The sequence below is a fragment of the Pinus tabuliformis genome, chromosome 8, assembly GCF_031772625.1.
Source record: "Pinus tabuliformis cultivar Carrire ecotype Pingquan chromosome 8, CPIR1, whole genome shotgun sequence".
NCBI classification, from domain to species: domain Eukaryota; kingdom Viridiplantae; phylum Streptophyta; class Pinopsida; order Pinales; family Pinaceae; genus Pinus; species Pinus tabuliformis.
The window spans coordinates 819,857,716-819,867,639 of NC_142294.1; the positions used below are offsets into that span (position 1 = coordinate 819,857,716).

At 32.5% G+C, this 9,924-nt stretch overlaps 1 non-coding gene and 1 pseudogene across 1 annotated transcript; both read right to left on the reverse strand.

Annotated features, from left to right (window-relative positions):
• Positions 1-845: 845 nt before the first annotated feature.
• On the reverse strand, positions 846-2,074 carry LOC149238109 (putative purine permease 11 pseudogene; annotated as a pseudogene).
• A 4,258-nt stretch (positions 2,075-6,332) lies between these two features.
• TRNAS-GCU (transfer RNA serine (anticodon GCU)) lies at positions 6,333-6,414 on the reverse strand. The gene has a single exon. It is a non-coding gene; the product is annotated as a tRNA-Ser (tRNA).
• Positions 6,415-9,924: the final 3,510 nt, after the last annotated feature.

A 9,924-nucleotide genomic window follows, 5' to 3' on the forward strand; every position in this document is an offset into this window, starting at 1 on the left:
TCTTCTTCTTGAGACTTAAATATTATGTAAAAATGTCAGATGAGCCAAAGTTGTCAAGTACATTCACAAAATATAACTCTTAATTAGTGTTGTCAGTGTGGTCCAATGATCCACAACCCAACCTCTGGATTTGCAAACAGGGATTGTGGAGGGGCTAGGAAAGTGGAAACACAATTTGGGAAGAGTAATTCTTAAAGCTATGATAAAATGAATCAAGAATATTAGATCTTATGAAAAAGAAACAAAGGAGTTTCATCACTATCACTGTAGTGATTTTTTTCCTTTATTCAATAACAAAGAAACTTGTAATACCAATGTATTGTGATGTTATTATGTAAAATAGTATGTGAAACAATTTGGATGAAGGCAATACTATAGTAATAATGGTTTAATTTTAAGATCATGTAAAATAGTACGTGAAACAATTTGGAAAAACACAAGATTGGGCAAGTTAAATCGGGACCGTGAAATAGGAACTATAACATGATCAACAGGGAGCAATAGATATATATATATTATCAACAGGAAAACCAGATGCTTGGAGAAAGTGTGATCCAAGCAGTGGAACCCCCTCTCGTATCTGGTGCAAAAACAAATCCAAAAAAAATTACATAGACTAGTCCAATGATAGATGATGAATGTGAATAGAGGCTTAGGACATAGATGTAAGTAAGAAAGACAATTGTGGCAACAATGTTGCCAAGGATTCAAATTTAGGGTTGGAAGTCAGCTACATGGCTAAAAAACTTTTTAATAACACAAAATGATCACAAATCTCCATTTATAAAGGGAAAGTAACTTAATTTGACTCTCTCTTTACTATATAAAGACGTCTATGAACATAATTAAGGATGTGATGAGCTTTCAGCTAGAACATATATCTTGGTCAGCACACTTGTAGAAGGCTTTGAATCCAAGTACCCACCATATATATAGGAAACAAATCCCCATGTACTTAACAACATCGAAATAATTTTGAGAGCTTCCATTCTGTCATGGAAGAAAGCCACTGATAATATGGGCACAATAGGGAGGGCCAGAGTGCTAATCACATTTGAGAACAAGGAAGAAACCAAAAAGATCAAACCCACTCCACCAACCGAAGAAACCTGCCATCCTATTGCAGACCATATCAATGTCATATAGTAGGAAACTTTCCTTGTTGTGAAACTCTCAGCCTCCTTTTTCATATCTCTGAACTCCCCACTAACAAACAATCCAACTATGCATACCACACTAGCAACTATGGATGTGAAAATTTGCATCTCCAGAACCACTGCAAAGGTCTCCTTCTTTATAACCCTATTGAATACAAGCTGCATCAATGGAAGAAGCAGCCCATAGATGGCAGAAGCTGCAACAGTACAAATGAATCCTACTATGTACTTGGCAGTATTCACTCCCTTAGGCCTGTCACCATCTGAATGAACCGCAAGCAGAATTGCACCCAAAGTCAGCAAAACCAGAGAATTCAGGATATATGGAGTAATTTTCTGCCTGTTCAGTATGAATGCAAATACAACATTGAAGGCCAGTTGACTTGAACAGAGAAGAGAATAGGTCGAAACAGGCATATAAGAGATACCCCATGAGTAAAGAAGATTGTCTCCAGCTAGAAGCAAGCCCAAACCAACATAAATTAGCACCAATTTGGGTGTGAGCGGGGTAATCTTAGAGGCTTGTTTTCCTTGATAAAGTACCAGAGGTATGAAAAGAATAGGACATCCTACCGATTGCACCAGAGTTGATATCCATCTACTATTACCACCATCATCAAAGTAATACCTGTTAAGAAGCATAGCAGTAACTTGACCTACAATCATTGACGAAATGATGAATATTACAAGCACCCAATGGGTCTTCCTTTTTCCTGCAAACATCTTTCTATTGGGGCCTCTTCCTGGCTCTGCATCCCTGATCAAACCAGGGCCTGAAGTTTCAATCTCTCAAGGTCAGTCAAATTATATGACAACTGCTTGCAGATAGACAGTTCAATCAAATATAAAATTAATTGGAAAGATTTAACATACATACCCTCTTGTACTCTATTGTGGCTTTCTGGAATACCACCCATCTGAATATCACCCATTAGGAATGAATTATCAGTGTGCATCAAGATCAATCTGAATTCAAGTTCTGAAAATTGGTTATTAAAGCAAGCACATGGTATTTACTGAAGGATAGAACCAGCAGTGGAGTTGAGAGAAGGTCAATGGCCGCCCATATGCAACTCATTGCTTGTGCTTGACTTTGAATTGTGCACGGATTGTTTAGTCCATAGAAGATCCTGCTAAGATCCTGCTCTGTTGAATATAGTTTGTCAAAGCAGGGCCACATTTTCCTTATCTTTCTAAGGGGATTCGAGTTTCATCATTCTCACTCTGCAATAATTTTTCAAGGTTCGATGTTCCTTGTTTAACTTTAGTAATTCAGGTCAACGTTTTGTTGATTGGAGTCATATTTTTATCGTATTGATCTTATCTACGCTGACCATAACAATCCAAAATGGAATGTTAATGTCGTGGTACAATTCATAAAATCAAATTCTAGTGTAAAATATAAATTTTCAGTTAATTAAAAGGATTCATTTTGGTGCACTCCACTCGGCTACAATAAGCATTTTTCTCCGCCAAATTATAATATATTTTGGCCATTAGCTATCTTGCTAACCTCACACATTAGGGGTACCTATTATAGCATCTTTAGCCACCCCATTCAGCTAAGATGCACCTAAATGGCCTTGAATCAATCCATACTTGATTTTCACTCTCACTCAATCCATCTAAAACTATGTAAAAAATCCTTTACAATACTAGCTTGTTTCCTTCAACAAAAGAGTCTACACTCACTTGTATCCATTAGAAAATCACAAAAAAAAATGTGAAATTTATGCACCCCTAAGTGAAAATTATAGGAAAATTGGTTACATAACTTCCAAATTCTCATGAGAAATGGTCTTAACCATCTTGTAATGGCATAAATAAAACCCCAAGGAAGGATAACACACACCAAGCCCTATGATACTAGAGTTATCATTTGCGCGACCCCCCCCCCCCCCCCCCCCCCCCCAACACAATCAAGATGCTATTTATTTGCATTCAATTGTCATTTTCCATTTTCGCTTGTTGGTACTAATGCATTTGATTGTAGTTAGATACTTGGTTATATCACAATTCAATTATTAATTGCCAATTCATTTGAGGAACATTTCTTATTCCATGTGTTTAGATTTGCAAAGCCCATGGAGGAACAAGAGGTTTGCTAGAGGCAATATATTGTAGTTAATGGTGGGGGGGAGTGCGGTGGTGAGATGTGGGATAGAAGGTGGGGTGGTGGTGGGTTATGGGGTATAAAAAGGGGTATTTGGTAAAAATCAATAATATCTATTAAAAATATGGACTATTTTTATTAGAGAGATGTATTGGGATGGGGATGCAACAAAAGAATATGGGGAGGCTTTAGTCAATATCTAGTGAGATCAAAGGTATTCATTAATATCACATGAGTGAAGGTGCTATGGCACAAGTTGAATGAGTGGAAATCCCATGGAGGTTAGAAGGGAGTAATTCATGGATCTCATCTCCAATCATCAATTAACCAAATAAGTTCTCATATCTACCTAGAAGTTATAGTTGATATTTTGTAAGACAGTTTAGGAGAAAGTAGATTGTTATATTTAAATTCAGGGTTGTTGTGATTTCACCCTAATCATAGGATATAGTAGATTTATCTATAACACATGCACTTTAAATAGAGATCATGGACCAATCAAGTGCTAAGCCATGTAACAAGATAGTCATTAGTATTTAGGAGTTGAACCATCATATTGCTTTTTGTCTAGAACCTATTGTGACCATTGGATTAGATAACTTCAAATGCATACTCAAGAAACACACTTTACCTAAAGACACATTAGACCAAGTTTATCTTAACTAACTCTTACTGTCTAAATATTTTAGCATCCCCTCTTTAAAACAACTGGGCTAGGGCTTAAGGATTTACAAAGGTGACATAATAGGAGAAAGAAGTAGGCGTTAGAGCTAAACTTCCCTCAGCAATAAATTCTTGATCATTTGATGGATGTTCTTGGTTATTTTTAGCTAGTTTCTTAAATCATTGGAACAACTTGAGGAGATACATCTGCATAGAGCTCTTTCTCTTCATGGCATTAGATCATTTGATGGATGTTCTTGGTTTCAGTGAGTTTGGTTTTTCCTAGCTCCTACTTGGACATAGACCTTTTTGAAATCAATTAGTTGCTTCTTTATATGTCACGGTTCTTCTCGAATTGATGCCTTACGACATTTCCATTGCAACATTTGGTGTAATTACTAGTTATTCTCATAGAGATTCTTTGCATTGTATTGTGTATGCCACCCAATTCATGGAATATTTATTTATTTTGTTTTTTGGAAGCTTATTTATAAGTTTCTATTTTTCTTTAGGAGATTGAATTTGTAATGAAATTGTTGTTGGGATTGTTGAAGCTAAGGATTAATATTAGAGGTGTAGTCTTTGTTTTTTTAGAGGTCGTTATTGAATTTAAAAGGTGAATGAAGTATTAACATATTCAAGTCCTTTTGGGCAACAACAAGTAATATTGAATAATACTAAAAAACTATAATTGTAGGGTTAAATTGATCCACATTCCTATCATAAGTTTTTGGAGAGGTAGACTAAGTCGAATCACTCTATCATGAACACCTTGGTGATCAATTATCTAAGTGCACTATTACCCCCCCTTAACATTCTTAACATTCAAATGTAGTGAATCAAAGTAATCTCTTGAAATGGTCTCATTTGTTATCATTATAAGGATAGACATGCTTTTGATTTTTTGTCCCTTGAATTCATGATATTATTGACATGACCCATACACACCATTTTATTATAATGGAATTGCCTTTGTTGGATGAGGGGACTATTACATTCCACATACCATTTGTTTTTAAAACAAATCTAAGAGCATAAATAACCATGAGTATAAGAACTCACTCAAGGCCCACTTCCTTATAACAAATACGTAAGGACATTGATAGATTAGTGTTCAAACTCCTCCACCTTTCTCTGATGTTACAAACAAACATTGACAGCTTAGTCTTAAGACTCTTACACCTTGATCTGTTGTTGAATAATGACAATTAGTGGGTTAGTCTCAGATGAAGACTAAACATTTTAGAAATTTGAACATTTTTCGTTTATGAATCATCACAATTTGGTTAAGAAATCTTTACCAAAATTATAATCTTGGATTTAATAAAATTGTTATTTTTAATATATAAAAAACAAAACAAAACAAAACAAAAAAACAAAAAAAAAAAACAAAAAAACTTATATCTTAAAATACCCCTAATGTCATTAGATTATGCAATGTTAATATTTCCAAAGGATGTATAATGAGTACATCTCTTTCATAGACTTTAAGAGTCAAATCACTACATGGAGGTGAGTACCTTATACCACAAACACAATATAGGCCAATTTGGAATATGCGTTAACCATAATCTTACAATTCGATTATTATTATTCTACTTACAATTTCATTAAATTCAAAAAATATTATTATAGTATTTGTAATTTCAATAAATCAACTTGATTCTTAGTTGATTTCCAAAAAGGAAAAAAATCAATTTTCCCATATTTTGTTAAAGAAATAGAGGCCACCTAAACCACAGAAAATTGTGTTGTAGTAACAAATGCAAAATTATTAGGAAGGTACATGACAATTACACTAAATGAGCTGGTGACTCCGTGGAAAAACTCGTAAAATCCTAATACATCCCCTGAAAGATTCAAACCCTCACAAAGAAACCAATGAATAGGATACAATGAACACCTCTTTTAGAGATTTTAATAATCAAATCACCACATGGAAGTAGGTCCCTTATCCAATAAACACAAAGACTCGTAAACCAATTTAATATCTAATATAACCATAACCTTACAATTATATTATTATTCTACTTACAAATTTATTAAATTTATAATGGGATTAATATTCTACTTACCATTTCAGAAATTTATTATTATAATATTTACAATTTAAATAAATCAAGATCATTCTTAATCGATTTAAAAAAACAGAAACTTCACTGCATGGAGGATGCCAAATTATTAGTAAAAAGGTATGCGAGGGTCATACTAAATGACTCTGTGATTCGAAGGGAAAACTTGTAAAACTCTGACGCGTCTCCTGAGATATTCATAAAATTATTATTATAATATTTACCATTTCAATAAATCAAAATCATTCTTAGTCGATTTAAAAAATAAAAACTTCACTATAGGGAGAATGACAAATTATTACTAAAATAACTTCTAAAAGCATGACACGTCGCCTGAGAGATTCGAACTCTCGCGGGGAAACCCCATGTACTTAGCAGGCACACGCCTTAACCACTCGGCCAAAGCGACGCTACATGTGGTTAATTTAAGATAAAATCTTATTTCATTTCTTTATTTTTTACGATTTTCTTATGTTTTTAATGTGATTGTTTGGATTTTCTGGTGTCAGAATTCGACAGAAAATTTTGAGGTGAATTTTTAATTTGTGTTATTTAAATTGGTTTTTTGATTGTGTATATAGATTCAGCACCCTAAAAATCTTTAGAGCACTTAGATTGTATAAGGTTACCTATAAAACTTGTGATTTCAATAAATTCCTATCAGATTTTAGAGAAATTATTCCTGAAAAACCGATCAGAAAAACTTCAAAAAAATCACACTAAAAACAACTTAACATGATTATTCCATTCTAGTAATGTTTAATAATTAAATTTCATTTAGAAGAAATAATAATGAAATATGAATTATAAGCGAAATTACCATGGTTTGACATTTATATGCTAAAATAAACCAGGGTATAAATAAAGTTAAAATAGAAATGTTAATTATGTGAAAATGATATTGGGAAAATTGATAGGAGGGTTTTATTTTGATTGTGGTAAATGTTTTTGTTTATTTGCAGGGAGAATAACTTTTTTTGGGTGGTGGGGACGTATTGTGTTTTAAGGGTGTTTCATCAATATCATAATTAGTGGATGAGTTAATATATTTTAAGTAACTTTAGTTGATTTGGGTGGTTATGGTTTTGAGAATTTAAACGTTAATTGAAGTCAAATATATTTTATATATTAATTAAAATGTTTTCGTGAAATATTGTATTTTTGTAATATAATTATAAATTTTTTAATTATTAAATTGAAATTATAAATAATTTGTTATCAAATAAAAAATAAATATGCTTTTAAATAAAAATGATTAATATTTTAAAAATTATAATATTTTATTTTTTAATAAATTTATTTTAATGGATTAATATTTTTACAATATAAAATAAAACATTTTCTAATTTTATTATTTAAACTTATTAATAATTTTATAATACAAAATATAATTTTTTTCAACTTTCTCACACTTACAAGTATATATTTTCTTTAATAATTTTCAATACTCATTCATATTTTAACACGTGTAGGTGTAAAGGCAACAAGTATCTGTGCTCATTGAGATAGATAATGTCCTTTCGAGCATTATAACACCTCATTTCTCAACCAACTTCCTTTAATTGAGTTAATAACTTTATAATACAACTTAAAACTTAAAATACATATTTTTATTATTGATTTTCAATACTCACTTATATCTAACAAGTGTGGTTGCAAAGGTAACAAGTGCCCCTGCCCATTTTGATAAAAGATTCTTGGGAACAAACATTATAACACCCTATTTCCCAACAAACTTGCTTTAATTGAGGTCATAACTTTATAATACAAAATAAAGCTTTTCTCAACTTTATCAATGATTTTCAATATTAATTCATATTTTAACAAGTGTGGGTGAAAACACAACTAGTTGTGTTTCTTTGAACATTGTGAAGGAAATTCAGTGTTATGCATGCAACAAATTTCTCAATGGATGAACATTCTATAAAGAACATGGGGATATATTTTTTATGGGTTTTTGGCACAATAAATTATTACTTTATTCCAGTTTGGGGAAATCAGAGAGCGCAAAACTCAGAACTTAACACACAAAACTCAAAACTTGAACTTCATTCGATCGCTGAACAGGTTTTTATACATAATAAAGAATCTTTTGGAGTCTTTTTGGAGTCGGCAGCTTCTCCAGGAAGCTATCCAACTCCGCCGAATTCTAGAAGAAGCTAGATGCAGCATTTATTGGTGGTGGTTGGAATTACTATTGTTTTTCCAACACTCCCCCTTAATTCCAACCATATGACAAATATACTATAACACAATACATAAGATACTGTAAACATACTCTTTATGCCTGCTGGTCTAAGTCTCAGCTAGGCTTACAATATAATCTTGATTTTCTACAACACATAACTTACTTCTACAAAACTCAAATTTTTCCTTCCCAAGAGGCTTAGTGAATATGTCAACTACATTCTCATTTGAATTACAGTATATTAGAGAAATTTCTTTTGATTGGACCTTTTCTCTCACAAAATGATATTATGTGTCTATATGTTTTGACCTTGCATGACATATAGGATTGTTCCCCAGTTTGATGGTGCTTTGATTATCACATCTGATCACTGTAGGTTCTTGTTGACCTTCACCAACATCTTCAAGTATTTTTCTAAGCCATATAGCTTCACAGGTGCCACTACATAATGCTTTATATTCTGCTTCGGTTGATGACAAGGAGACTGTTGCCTGTTTCTTACTGCTCCATGATATAGCTCCCGATCCTATGTTGAATACGTATCCAGTGGTGGATTTCCTGTCATCTGGATTTCCAACCCAGTTAGAATCAGAATGACCTGTCAATTTAACATTACAAGCATTAGTATATTCAATATCAAAATTGATAGTCCTCTTTAAGTATCGAAGGACCCTTTTTGCAGCTATCCAATGGCTTTCATGAGGCTTAGCCATGAATTGACTAAGTATGCTTATTGCATAAGCAATGTCTGGTCTGGTGGTAGTGAGATAATTCAGACTTCCCACTAATTGTCGATACAATGTTCCATTCACCTCTTTTGTTCCATCATCACTTATTAATTTGATATTTTGTTCCAATGGAGTACTCACTCCTTTACATCCATTCATATGAAATCTCTTTAGTACTTCATTTGTATATTTGCTTTGTGTGATTAAGGTTCTTCCATCATTTCTCCATACTTCAAGACCTAGACAATAGTGCATCTCACCAAGATCCTTCATCTCAAATTCCTGTGATAACTTCATTTTTATATCTGTAATTAATTTATCAGCACTCCTTGTTATTATTAGATCATCAACATATATAGAAAGTAATACTATATCCCCATTTATGTCTGTCTTGACATACAAATTAGGATCATTTTTACTCCTTTTAAATCCTTGCTGAAAGAAGAATTTGTCAATTTTCTCATACCAATATCTAGGAGCCTATTTTAGTCCATATAAGGCCTTTTTTAACTTGCATACAAGATGTTCTTGACCTTTCTTTACAAATCCTTCTGGTTGAACAAGATAAATTTCTTCTTTTAAGTCACCATTTAGAAAAGTTGACTTTACATCTAATTGATGTAGCTTCCAATCACATTTAGTTGCCAATGCTATCATTATTCTGATTGTATTCATTTTTTCAACTAGAGCAAAGGTATCTTCATAATCTATACCTTCTTTTTGTGAATAACCTTTTGCAACCAATTTTGCTTTATACTTATCTATGCTACCATCTGCATTAAATTTTGTCTTGTACAACCATTTTGATCCTATAGGGACTTTATTTTCAAGTAATTTTGTTAATTCCCAAGTTTCATTTTTAATTATACAATCATATTCTTCTTTCATAGCTTCCATCCATTCTTTATGATTTTTGGCTTGTTCATAATTTAAGGGCTCAAAAACAGTCATTACTTGAGACATTAAAGCATAATGTTTATACCTGATGGGGGCTTGAATCTAT